The 11,291-nt window shown below is 51.7% G+C and overlaps 1 long non-coding RNA gene across 1 annotated transcript; it reads left to right on the forward strand.

Moving 5' to 3' along the window:
- The first annotated feature begins 5,142 nt into the window (after positions 1-5,142).
- On the forward strand, positions 5,143-9,066 carry LOC109254879 (uncharacterized). The gene is made up of 3 exons (XR_002075005.2): positions 5,143-5,538; positions 7,072-7,133; positions 8,779-9,066. It is a non-coding gene; the product is annotated as an uncharacterized LOC109254879 (long non-coding RNA).
- The last annotated feature ends 2,225 nt before the right edge of the window (positions 9,067-11,291 follow it).

An 11,291-nucleotide genomic window follows, 5' to 3' on the forward strand; every position in this document is an offset into this window, starting at 1 on the left:
GGGAAGAAGAGTCTCTAGCACAGCACCTGCCTGGCATGGACATGCCAGGCATATGACTTCAGGAAATGGCAAGACAGCTTCGGGGAGGTCCATGAGGTTGTGTCAAGAAGTCATTGACACCTATAGGCCCAGAGAGTCCCGGGAGCAGCTCTGGGGTGCAGTGAGGGGGCGTTGGTGAGGCGTCAGGAGGCCTAGCTTCCTTCTCATCCTGATATTGCCACCAGTTCACTGTGTGACCCCAAATTCACAGCTGTCCCCTCTGGGCTATGCTTAATACTCACCCATAATTAAGCTTTGAATAATGATCACCCAACAGGTGCACACGACCTCCCAGATCGTACTGACCTCCAGCCTCCAGGACTGATCATGGACCATGCTAGAACAGGGCACTTAAAAAGCAAACCCATCAAGCCTCTCAGTTTATAGGTGAGAAAAAGAAGCTCAGAGAAGGGTATGAATGATCCAAGGTCACATATCGGATGTGGAGTCAGGACCAGAATTCCAGGCCAGAACAGTTCTAATACCCACTGTTAATACCCATCTGTCAAATGGGCACGTTAAAGCCTGTGTTGGAAACTGTGAAATGCGGTTTCCACATTTGGTATTCTCAGCTTTATCTCAAGTTTGGAACATAATCCTGGGGTTTGATCTGGGGCAGGTTACTTCCTGTCTGAACCTCAGTTTCTCCATTTGCCAAATGAGGCCATCGGAGGAGATAGCTCTATGACCCCTCCCCGTGAGACCTAGTAGGGAGGGTTTTAGTGACATCTTTGCCCTTCTCTCCATCTGAGAAAAGCCGTGGAAGGGCCCAGGGGCCTAAGGGCAGAAGAGTCTGGGCCTGCCCAAGGTGGTCTTGGTGTTGATTCCCTGCCCATGCGCTGGAAACCAGCTGATGGTGATGGTTTAGGAAGACACACAGTGTCTTGTGATGGAGGGGCTGCCTAGCTACAGAGCCCCAGCAGCCCAGGGGTTAGGGCCAAGGTTACCTCAGAGACAGTCGCAAATAGGGCCGCACAATTCCACACAAATGTGGCTAAAAGGGGGCACAGAGCTATGATAGGGGCCATGGCTATGCCTAGAGCTGCGTTCACTAAACACACAGCTGCTTCCAAGTACACACCAGACTAGGGAGGTCAGACAGGCACAGGTGTCCAACCAGCCTGACCAGATATGGCTGCATGGCTGCACCTGCTAACACCTTCACACAGGGACACCCAACCATACTTGGCCACAGCTAAGCCCGGGGGAGTGGTCACCTAGCAGGGCACACCAAGGCATATGGTGGCTCCACAGTCACACTAGAATACCAGTTACATCCAGACACAGATTCCTCCGGGAGAACCCGCACCTCCTCTCTGACCCAGCTCTTGTTCGCAGCCCCCACCCGTGCAGACCCTTGACTCCACACTTCGGGGCTCTGCAGAGTCTTACCGCTGCCCCCGGACTGCAGGTTCTGGGCAGCACACGTGAGCACCTGCTTCTGTCCACGCCCGGACTCACACACTGCTGCTCCGCTCGTATCTGCGAGGTCCTTCTGTTCTCACGTCTCCCTCAGGTGTCATTTCAGAGCCTGCAGGGCATCCAGGATTTTAGAGAACAGCCAAGCCTTAGCTCCCGCTCTCTCCCCATCTTGACATCTCCGACATGAATCTCCTCTCTGGCCAGACTTTCTTTAACTCCTCTTTCTAGAAGAAGCTCAAGGCTCCCCCCGGAAGCCTTTTATGGCCGGGCCTGGCAGCCCTGCCTCCTGGGTACCGATGTGGTCAAGCCTTGACCCGGGAGCCCATGTTCATGATCTTGACTCCTGTGCTAACACACAGAGTGACCCTGGGCCTCTCTCTTCTTCTCTAGCGGCCTTGGTTTCTCCTTCTGCCCCACAAGGTGATGGGGTGAGGTAGGATGGGGAGGATAGTACTGAAGAGAGCTCGGGAGGCCCCTCCATTCTGTGACTTCTCCACCTCTGCTTTCCCCACGGCAGGGCTGGCGACTGAAGCATCCCGAACCAGGCCCCAGTCCCCTGACACCTTCTCTAGCTCTCCCGCCCTCCCCACTCTGGGCTGCCATCCCCAAGCCCCCAGCCAGGGCAGAGCGGAGCAGTGGAAAGAGCAGGGACATCTGAAGGAGAGGGAGCTGTGGGCAGGCATTGTGCTTCTCAAGGGCAGAGACTGCGGTTCGGATCTGCGGCTTTTTCTCCAGGGTCTGCCACGCAGGGGCCACTTCACAAGCATTTGCCAAATCCAATCTGATCCACCCCTTCCTGGTCAGGTAGCCGTGGGCAGGCAACTCCATGTCTCTGAGCTTCCCTAGCATCCCCTGTAAGGCGGGGCTAACCACTCGCTCCTGGTCACAGGTCGTCATGAGGACAGACTGGCAGGGCCCCTGACCCGGGGTGGACCCCGCCGGTGGGCATCCCCACCCCCTTCCCCTGCCAGCCTCCACTCTCGCTGAAAAGTGGGACTGTCCCGCTTGGGGAGGAAGAGCCCTGGCCGCAGGAGCAGAGCAGGGGCTGCACAATCTAGCATCCTGACAAAGAACTTGGGCTGAGGGGAGCAGCTTTGCTTCTTATTCTTGCCACACTGAGGGCACTACAAAGCCCTGACAGTAAAACAAGGAGAGAAACACACTCAGTGGCTCGCCCACAGATACAGGGAATCCTAGCCCCAGAGGCCATTAGTTGTAAGGTGTCCCCCAGGGGAAGGAATGCCCTCCGCACGAGCCCTGGCAGCCTTTGCCAGGGACGAGTTGCTCACTGGCTCCCAGGGCGGTCTACACTGTGGCCCGGCATGAGTCCCTCCACTGGTCCCAGCCCTGCCCTCCAAGACTGCATGAGCGCGTCTACTCCTGTGGACCAGCCCCGTGCCCCACCCCCACGCTTCACCTTCTAGACCTTCTTTACAGGCCAGACAGCAATTCAGCTGTTGCTTCTACAACATGGGTCCGAATCTTCTCACCTGTTCAGACCTGTCCCTGTGTATCTAAGCACACGCTCACACAGGCACACACACACATGCACTCGCGTGGGCACCCCCCCCCCGCCCCAGGATCCAGTCCATCGCAGAGGGCACATCAACCCTCTCCTACACAGAAGCTGTTCTGCCCTCTCCCACTGCTGCTGGAGCTGCCCCGGGAGATGAGGAGCAGGGAAAGGTGGAGGGACCTGAGAGGACTTGTCTCCCACTGGGAGCCCTTCCTCCTCCCCCACCCCCCTGCCTTCTGCCACTTTCCTATGTCAGGGCCACGCTGATGACACCAGAGAATCCATCAAATGCCACCCCCGTGTCAGGTCATGTCACAACATAATTAAAGCATTAGATCTTCGTGATGAAGCCGTTGCCATCAATTCTGAGAGTGACTGATCCAATCTACAGAAAGGGGAAATTTCTCTCCGCCCGCCACAACTGCCGCCACTGCCTTCCCCTCCCCGAGGAGGGAGACAACATCGCTTGTGCTATTTAGGCCTCTGGACCTCAGGCTGAGCCCAAGGGAGAAGGGCCTGGCCTTGGGGTGTGGGTCCCCCCACTGGCTCTGGGTTAGCTGGGGACCCCTCTGGGCTCAGTCACTGAGTCTGTGACCCTGGGAAAGACACTCCCCACCTCTGGATTTCAGGGCTCCCTTCTAGAAGTGTGATACAGGGCTGAGAGGGAAGAGAGGAGGGTGACTTGATCTCTAAGGACACAAGAGGTGGAAGAAGCAGGAGCCCTGGGGTCAGAAGACTTGGGTTCAAATCTTGACTAGCTGTGTAGCTGTGGTCAAACAGGTTCTCTTTTCTCCTGCCCCCCCACCCCCCAGAGGAAGGGGAAATTACTCCTGCCTCCCAGGATCATCTGAAGATTAAAGGAGATGGGGGAACATAAGGGCTTTGCACCAAAGAAATGTTCCAACCTCTCAGGGCCCCCGTCCTGATGTTAGGTCCAAGGTGTTGGTCAAGGGACCGGACTGAGGCCTGGTCTTCTTTGCTCAGGACTGCTAAGCACAGGCACTAAGAATGTAGGGACTGAGGTGATAGAAGGCCAACAGAAAAGAGGGGGCAGGAGCACAAGTGTCCTCTCTGTTGCTTCTCAGATGATGTCAGCACCCGGAAGTTCGAATAGGAGGAAGAGGAGCCAGGCTCTTGGCAACAAAGAGTTGGGGATGACACAAGGGACAGGGTGAGGTGCGGAGGGGTCAGAGGGGTAGGTCAGAACCCAGCAGGGGGCCAACACCTCGGGTGGGGACAAGGGCAGAAGCAGGGAGAGCAGTCTGAGGCCACTGCAGTGATCCAGGCAAGAGATGAGGGCGGTTCATACTGAGTCTGAGCAGGAGTTGAGAGATGACCCCAAGGTCTTGGGGCTGAGTGACTGGAAGAATTACCATTAGTGGAGTTACTATGTATCAAGTTCAAGTAGACTATGGGGACAGAAGGTTGGAGGTGGTAATCAGGAGTTTGTTTAAAGTTTGAGAGGCTAACAGACATCCGGGTGGAAATGTTGAGCAAGCAGGTAGGGTTCAGGGCAGAGATGTGGGCTGAAGAAACACACCCGAGGCTTGACAGTGGTCAGCCCATAAAGGGGTTTTAAAGCCTTGAGCTTGGAGCAGGTCCCTTGGGAAGTGAGGGCAGGCAAAAAGAAGAGGTAAGACTGGGGCGCCTGGGTGGCTTGGTCGGTTAAGCGTCCGACTTCGGCTCAGGTCATGATCTCACGGTCTGTGAGTTCGAGCCCCGAATCGGGCTCTGTGCTGACAGCTCAGAGCCTGGAGCCTGTTTCAGATTCTGTGTCTCCCTCTCTCTCTGACCCTCCCCCGTTAATGCTCTGTCTCTCTCTGTCTCAAAAATAAATAAACGTTAAAAAAAAAAAAAAAAAGAAGAGGTAAGAGGACAGCACTTGGAGTAATGCATCACTAAGAAGCTGGGGAGATGGTGGGGGTAACTAACGACGGACCCCGAGCAGAGGAAGAGACGAGCCAAGCCAGGGTGGTGCCCTAGAAGGTAAATAAAGGAAGCGTTTCAGAAGGAGGATGTGATCACTGGTTTTAGAGCAATGTCAGCTCTGGGGAGATGAAGAACTGGGGACAGCTGGCCACTGGCGATGGGGAGTAAATGTTGGTTGGATGAATAAACAGGGAATACGCTGAAATTCCATCTAGAACTGTGATGTCAGATGGGTTCTGGGATAGGATCTGGCCTTGTGAACAGCAAATGAGATGATGCCAGTTAAGCAAAGCCAACACAACTTGGGCTCAAGCAACCAAAGGCCAAATTGGAGGCTCTAGATCCTTCCAGCTTCAGGTCGGGCAGGATTGTTCCTGGGAACTAGAAGGAGACCCGCTGCAGGTAAATCAGGTGGTAGCAGCTATGTGGGGCCTGGAGGTCAAGTCCAGACCCCAGATTCAGAAGCAGAGGCAAAACTGAAATGTCACCGGGAATGTGTTACGTGCCAGGCACTATGCAAAGCCAGAGGGGAGAACCCGAAGACATAAGACGTGGTCTTTCCTGGGGAGGTTCTCCATCTAATAGGAGAGAGACACAAGTGGATGGATGGCCCAGATGCAGGATAGTTAGAGGTAAGTGCTGACATTTTGTGGCTCCTTTAAATACCCAGACAAACTCCTGGGATACAGATTTTACCAGGCTCCATAAAAAGATTACCTTACTTCTGAAGGGCTCCTCCAGGCCATCTTGGTTTGGGTTTCTGGTACTGACCGTGGCTCTTAATTCTCTTGTTTGGGGTATCACCCTATGGATATGACCCTTGGGTTCTGCATAAGCTCTGACTCTTCAAGGCAGCCATCCATACAGGCTCCTAAAGGTGGGATGCAGACCCCAATAGAGCCCCTGCCCAGAATCCCAGACACCTCTAGCTTAATCTGACCCTGTTCCCATGCCAGTCCTGCTGCGGTCCTTATTCCTTTGTATGAGGTGTCTCTGGGCCATATAACAAACTCCTCTACTTGAAGCAACTTGACCCACCAGACCCCAGTGTAGCCAGCCCCTTCAGGCTCAGTCCCCATGCCCCAATCACACCATAGTTGAACCTGAGAGTTGTTTTCCCAACTATGCCCTTGGCTCTATCTACACTTTGAGGGACTAGTTCCCCTTCCTGGCTCCTGGGCCTGTCCAGTCAGCTCCTGCCCCACCCCCTTGAGCAGCAGGAGCCCTCTGCCTAACCCCACCCTTTGAGCAGAAGACAGATGGTACACGTCCTCGCAGAGAAAAACAATGACTGTGGGAGGAAGAATGGGGAAAGGATTGATTCTAGCCCAGGGCTCCTGAGGCTGCATGGTGCCTGCAGGGTGGGTGGGTGGGTTTTAGACAAATGCAGGTATCGCTGGGAGCAAGGGGGGAAGGCATCCCAGGGTTGGGGGGGGTGGCGGTGTGCTTGGGGAGAAAGGTATAGCGAGATGCCCCCCCCACCCCCGCCAGGGTGGAGATGGGTGCCTGGGGAGAGGACGCTGGGCGGGTGGTGAGTTGCGGCCACCGGCTGCAGCCCAGTGGAAGTCCTCATATGCTTTCAAAGCCTGGCCCTGGGACTGATCAGCCGCCTAGTAAAGATCCTTCTAGCTGCCCAGTTCTGGTGACCTAGTGCCTTTCAATCAGGAGATGCCCAGGTCAGTCTCCAAAGGCCCTGCCAGGTCTCTCGGAATAAGGTAGAAGTTGAGTTCCTGAATAACTGCTGGCTTAACTACACCTGTCTCTGCCCCTGGGCCTAGAGTTCGGGGCCTAGACATTTAGGGACAGAGATGGAAAGAAAGCATCAACTGAAAGATGATCTTGGAAGAAATCATGTAAAGGGAGAAGTGGAAGGTCAAGACTGCTGGCTTCTCCTATCTGAAGAGTGGGGTGAAGAAGGGAGTCGTTAATGGGGCAGGGGTGTGAAAAGAGGACACAAAGGACGTCGGGGCCCAGGATGGGGATTGGAATGGACCTGCAGGGCATCGAGTTCACCCCTGTGCCATGCAGGAGTCCCTCTTCATCACCCTTACCAAGTGGCTGTCCAGCCTCCATGGGCATACCTCCACTGACGGAGCACTCACTCCTTCCTGAAGCAGCCATTTCTGCTTGCACAGCTCTGAGTTTTCCTACGTCTAAATCTGCAGGTCCACTCAAGGTCAAGTTCTATGCTATGAGACTCCACGGAAACAGTTCCATCTCCCGCGTGGTGAGACAGCGTTGCAGGGACTGGAAAATGGAGACCCTGATACCTGGCCCCTGAGGATTTTCTCGGGAGGCCTCCGAACCATCTCCGAGGCCATCCCTTGAGCTCGTAGTTGAGTCTTGCCTCTTGGGTCACTCTCTGAAGGGGCGTGCAGAGGGGTGCCTAGGGCTGCGTGTGTGCCCGGATGTATCTGTGAATTATACTGCATGCTCACGGCTGGGGGTTGGCAGGGATGCAGACCAGCCCTGTATGTGTAAGGAAAGGCATCACTTCCTTCCCTATGTGCCTGGGCTGTGGTCACGTGTCAGCGTGACCATGTGTGCATGTCTCTGACAGTGACTGGATGTGGGTAGCAGTGCTCCTGATGGCCTGCCAATGAAGGGCTGTGTGTGTGCGACTAACCGTGATCACAAGTGTGAACCTGCACACGAACGGCTTGCTAGGGCTGTACGTGACCTGCCAGGTATGTGTGCGTCCTGTGACTCTGGTCAGGTTGTCTCTGAGTGTCTGGTTGTGACCGAAGAGTGTGTGTGTGACAGGTTGCCATCTCACGCATATATGAGACCGTGTTGGTGACAGATCATAATAATGATGTGCGTGTCAGAGACTGGCTGAGGCGGTGAGTGTGTGCGAGGTGGTCGCATGTGTGCCTATGCACGAGGATGTGGCTGTGTTTGCGTGCGTGGATGCATCAGTGTGGCTGCGTGTCAGCGCTGATGGCTGTGTGTGTGTGGCTGCGGCTCTGTGTGTGACGCAACGTGTGTTTGTGACTCTGTTCTGAGGGGTGTGTGTGTGTGTGTGTGTGTGTGTGTGTGTGCGTGTGTGTGTGAATGGCTGCGGCTGAGTGCAAATGAAGGTGCCCGTGTGTGGAGGTGGAGGTGGAAAGGGTGAGGACAAGGCAGGATGAAAAGGGGACTTGCTCGGAAAGGTCTCCCCAACCCCATTTTAATCAGAAACGGAGCAGCTGTTAGTCTGAATAGACACTGCACAACGGCAGACGTCTTAATCTCTTCTGCATTGTGATTCACTCGGCGAAGCCCTATTACTCAGCTTTTGATAGGAGCTTACTTGTCTCAAGTGTTTTCATTATTGCCCTAATACTATCTATTAACATACTGGAGGGAGCTCGCTGCTGTCTGGAGCTGGCATCACTGGGCTTTTAAAGATTATGGGCCTTGCAAATACATAACATTTTACTGCCTTGCAGACGTAATTCATTGGGAAAAAAAAAGGCTCACGTAAATAGATAGGTAAATAGATAACTGAGTAGGGGAGAGAGGGCGCTGGAGGGAGAAGGAGAATCTATGATCCAAACGCGGCTGTCATCTCCAGCTCAAATGATTGCCTTTTGGGAGGAAGGGCCAGACAGACATCTGTCTCATTTGGGGCACCTATAGCCCCAAATCCTTCATCTCTGGGTATCCTGGGGTGGGGGTACTGCCTGGTCTCGTGGCTGACAGTAAGACCCTGGGCTTCTCTGAGGGACGCTCCGAGGTGCAGATGGGGGTGAGATGCAGGGAAGCACGTGGTGGAAAGACTGCAGGATTCTGTGGCAGGAGGCACGGGTTTGAACCCCAGTTGTGCTGCTGATGTGTGGGGTGACCTTTGTTCCCATCTCTGTGCCTTGTTTCCGAAACTGCAAACCGAGGAGTCTGAACTAGATCCACTAAAAGGCCAGTTTCAAAGGCCATCAGAGACCCAGATGGTGCTTGAACAAAAATGGTCAGCGGTAACTCATCAACCTGGATTCCCGAGGAAGAAGAGTGCCAGCAAGGCCACCATCTCAGAACTGGCAAACTGCAAGACTGTCCTCTGGTCTAACCACCACCCCTCTTCCGCGTTCCTGCCACACGGGTGCACCCCTACCTACTGGGACAGGAATCCCACTACGTTCTTTTCCTCTTACTAAAAGGATAAACTTTAAACTCTTTTGCTTTTTCCGTGTGCTTTGAGATGATGTTTGAAATACATACAAACCCTTCCCTTCATCAAATTTCACTGAAATAATAGAAAGGCACATAAAAAGAATATATTCCTATCTGCCCAAGAAAATGAGAAATCATGGCTCCAGGAGAAGAGAGAAATTTGAAGACTTTCTAGAAGACAAAAAGCAGATAGAATCCAATTTATGGAGAAAACCAGAGTGGTTAAATCAGCATGAAGAAATTGACTAAGGAGATGTAAGCTGTTGTCTCCAACAGAATCTTGGGGAGACTCCCAGTTTAGGGAGCAGGGAGCAGGCCATGGTGTAGACATCAGGCAAAGAACTATTGAATAAACAGGCAGCAGTCTCTTTCTCTCCCGATGTGTACAGAATGACTGGCTGTGGCTTTTGCTCCTGACACAGAAGCCTGGTGGACTGCCTTCTAAACAACATGAAAGATCTACCTTAGGAGGTATGGTAAACTGACACATTGGTGTCAATGAACAACCCCTCTCGGTAGTCAGATCCTTGTGGGATTCCCTACACATTGGGTTTGGACTTGACATTGTAACCTGTTTTGGCCAATGGGACATTAGCAAGTCTGCTGAAATTACCGGGGCTTGTCCTGCTTAGAACACTCCCCCTTAGAATGGGACCACCATTCTGTAAGAAAGTCCACCCTATTCTGGAGAAAGACGTTCTGGAGGATAAAAATCCATGTGGAGAAAGATCCCACCTGTTGGAGAAACTAGATGTTTTTCTTGTTTTTTTTTTTTTTTTTTAATGTTTAATGTTTATTTATTTTTGAGAGACAGAGAGAGTGAGAGAGAGAGAGAGCATGTAAGCAGGGGACAGGCAAAGAGAGAAGTAGACACAGAATCCAAAGCAGGCTCCAGGCTCTGAGCTGTCAGCACAGAGCCCGACGCAGGGCTCGAACTCACGGACCACGAGATCATGACCTGAGCCGAAGTCAAATGCTCAACCGACTGAGCCACCCAGGCGCCCCGAGAAACTAGATGTTTTAGCAGATAGCCAGTACCAAGGCCCCAGACATGAAAGTGAAGCCTTCTGGGCCTTCCAACACAGCCCAGCTGCCCGCCGAGTGCAGCAACATGAGTGGGTCTAATCAATACCACATGGAGTAAAAGAATGAGCCCAGGAAACCCATAGAATCACAAGAAATAACAAATTGTTGTTTTAAGACATGAAGCTGTGGGGTGTTTTGTTATGTGGCACTAGGTAACTGATACAAGAGAAATGACTATGTAGGGATTGAGTGAAGCAGAACAGAACTAAATCTTTGCAATGGTCGTGGGAAGGGGAAAAGAAAGAAAAGACAATGAGGTAGGCCTGCTCAGCAAAGAAATATATTAAAACACTTCATACACAGAATAAAGTCTACCTTACTTTAGCAGTCATGAGAGTCCCCAGCCTGCCTATGTGTGGTCCCCTCATTCTTTCTAACAGGACCCCCCTACAGTGAGCAAACCCCTCCTGCTGTCTCACTGACACAGAGCTGCCGACAGCCTCCTTTCCAGGGGAAGGTCCATTTTGAATGCACACCTACACAGCCATGAAGGAAACTCATACCAGTCTCCTGAATATATTAGGCTACCTAATTTTAAATGTATAAATCTGAAATGATCATCATGGATCACCTTTGAGGCAAACCAAAAGTATGAGAAAGAGAAAGATAAAAAGCCAAAACAACTCATCCTGGAGGAAAGTGAGAGAATGTAGGAACAGAGAGGAACTTTAAAAGAATTCTAGATTGTATCCTCAGAGAGATCCAAAAGAAATTTGCTTTTATAAAATAAGAGTAGATTTCTATTGAAAGGAAGCAATCAAATAAAAAGAAATTATCCTTGAAAATTAGAAACATGAAGATAAAATCAAAGAAATCCCCTAGAAAATAGAGTGGAAACACAAAGAGATACAAAATATGAGAAAATACATGACCTAATACTTATAAACACTCTAGACTAGATAAAAGAGGCAACAGAGGTAATGAAATAATTAAAGATATAATTTCAAAATATTTTCCAGAGCTACAGAAGGACCTGAGTCCTCAAACTATAAAAAGACCCACCCAGTAGTAAGCAGAAAACACGAAAAAGATACACATCCTTGTGGCATTTCTAAATTACAAAATGAAAACAGAATTCTCAATGTTTCTGGATTGTTTCAAACCTAAAATTCTACATCAGCCAAACTATCAAGTATGAAAACAAATCCAA

Source organism: Panthera pardus, unplaced genomic scaffold, assembly GCF_024362965.1.
Source record: "Panthera pardus isolate Hobbes unplaced genomic scaffold, ASM2436296v1 HiC_scaffold_11, whole genome shotgun sequence".
NCBI classification, from domain to species: domain Eukaryota; kingdom Metazoa; phylum Chordata; class Mammalia; order Carnivora; family Felidae; genus Panthera; species Panthera pardus.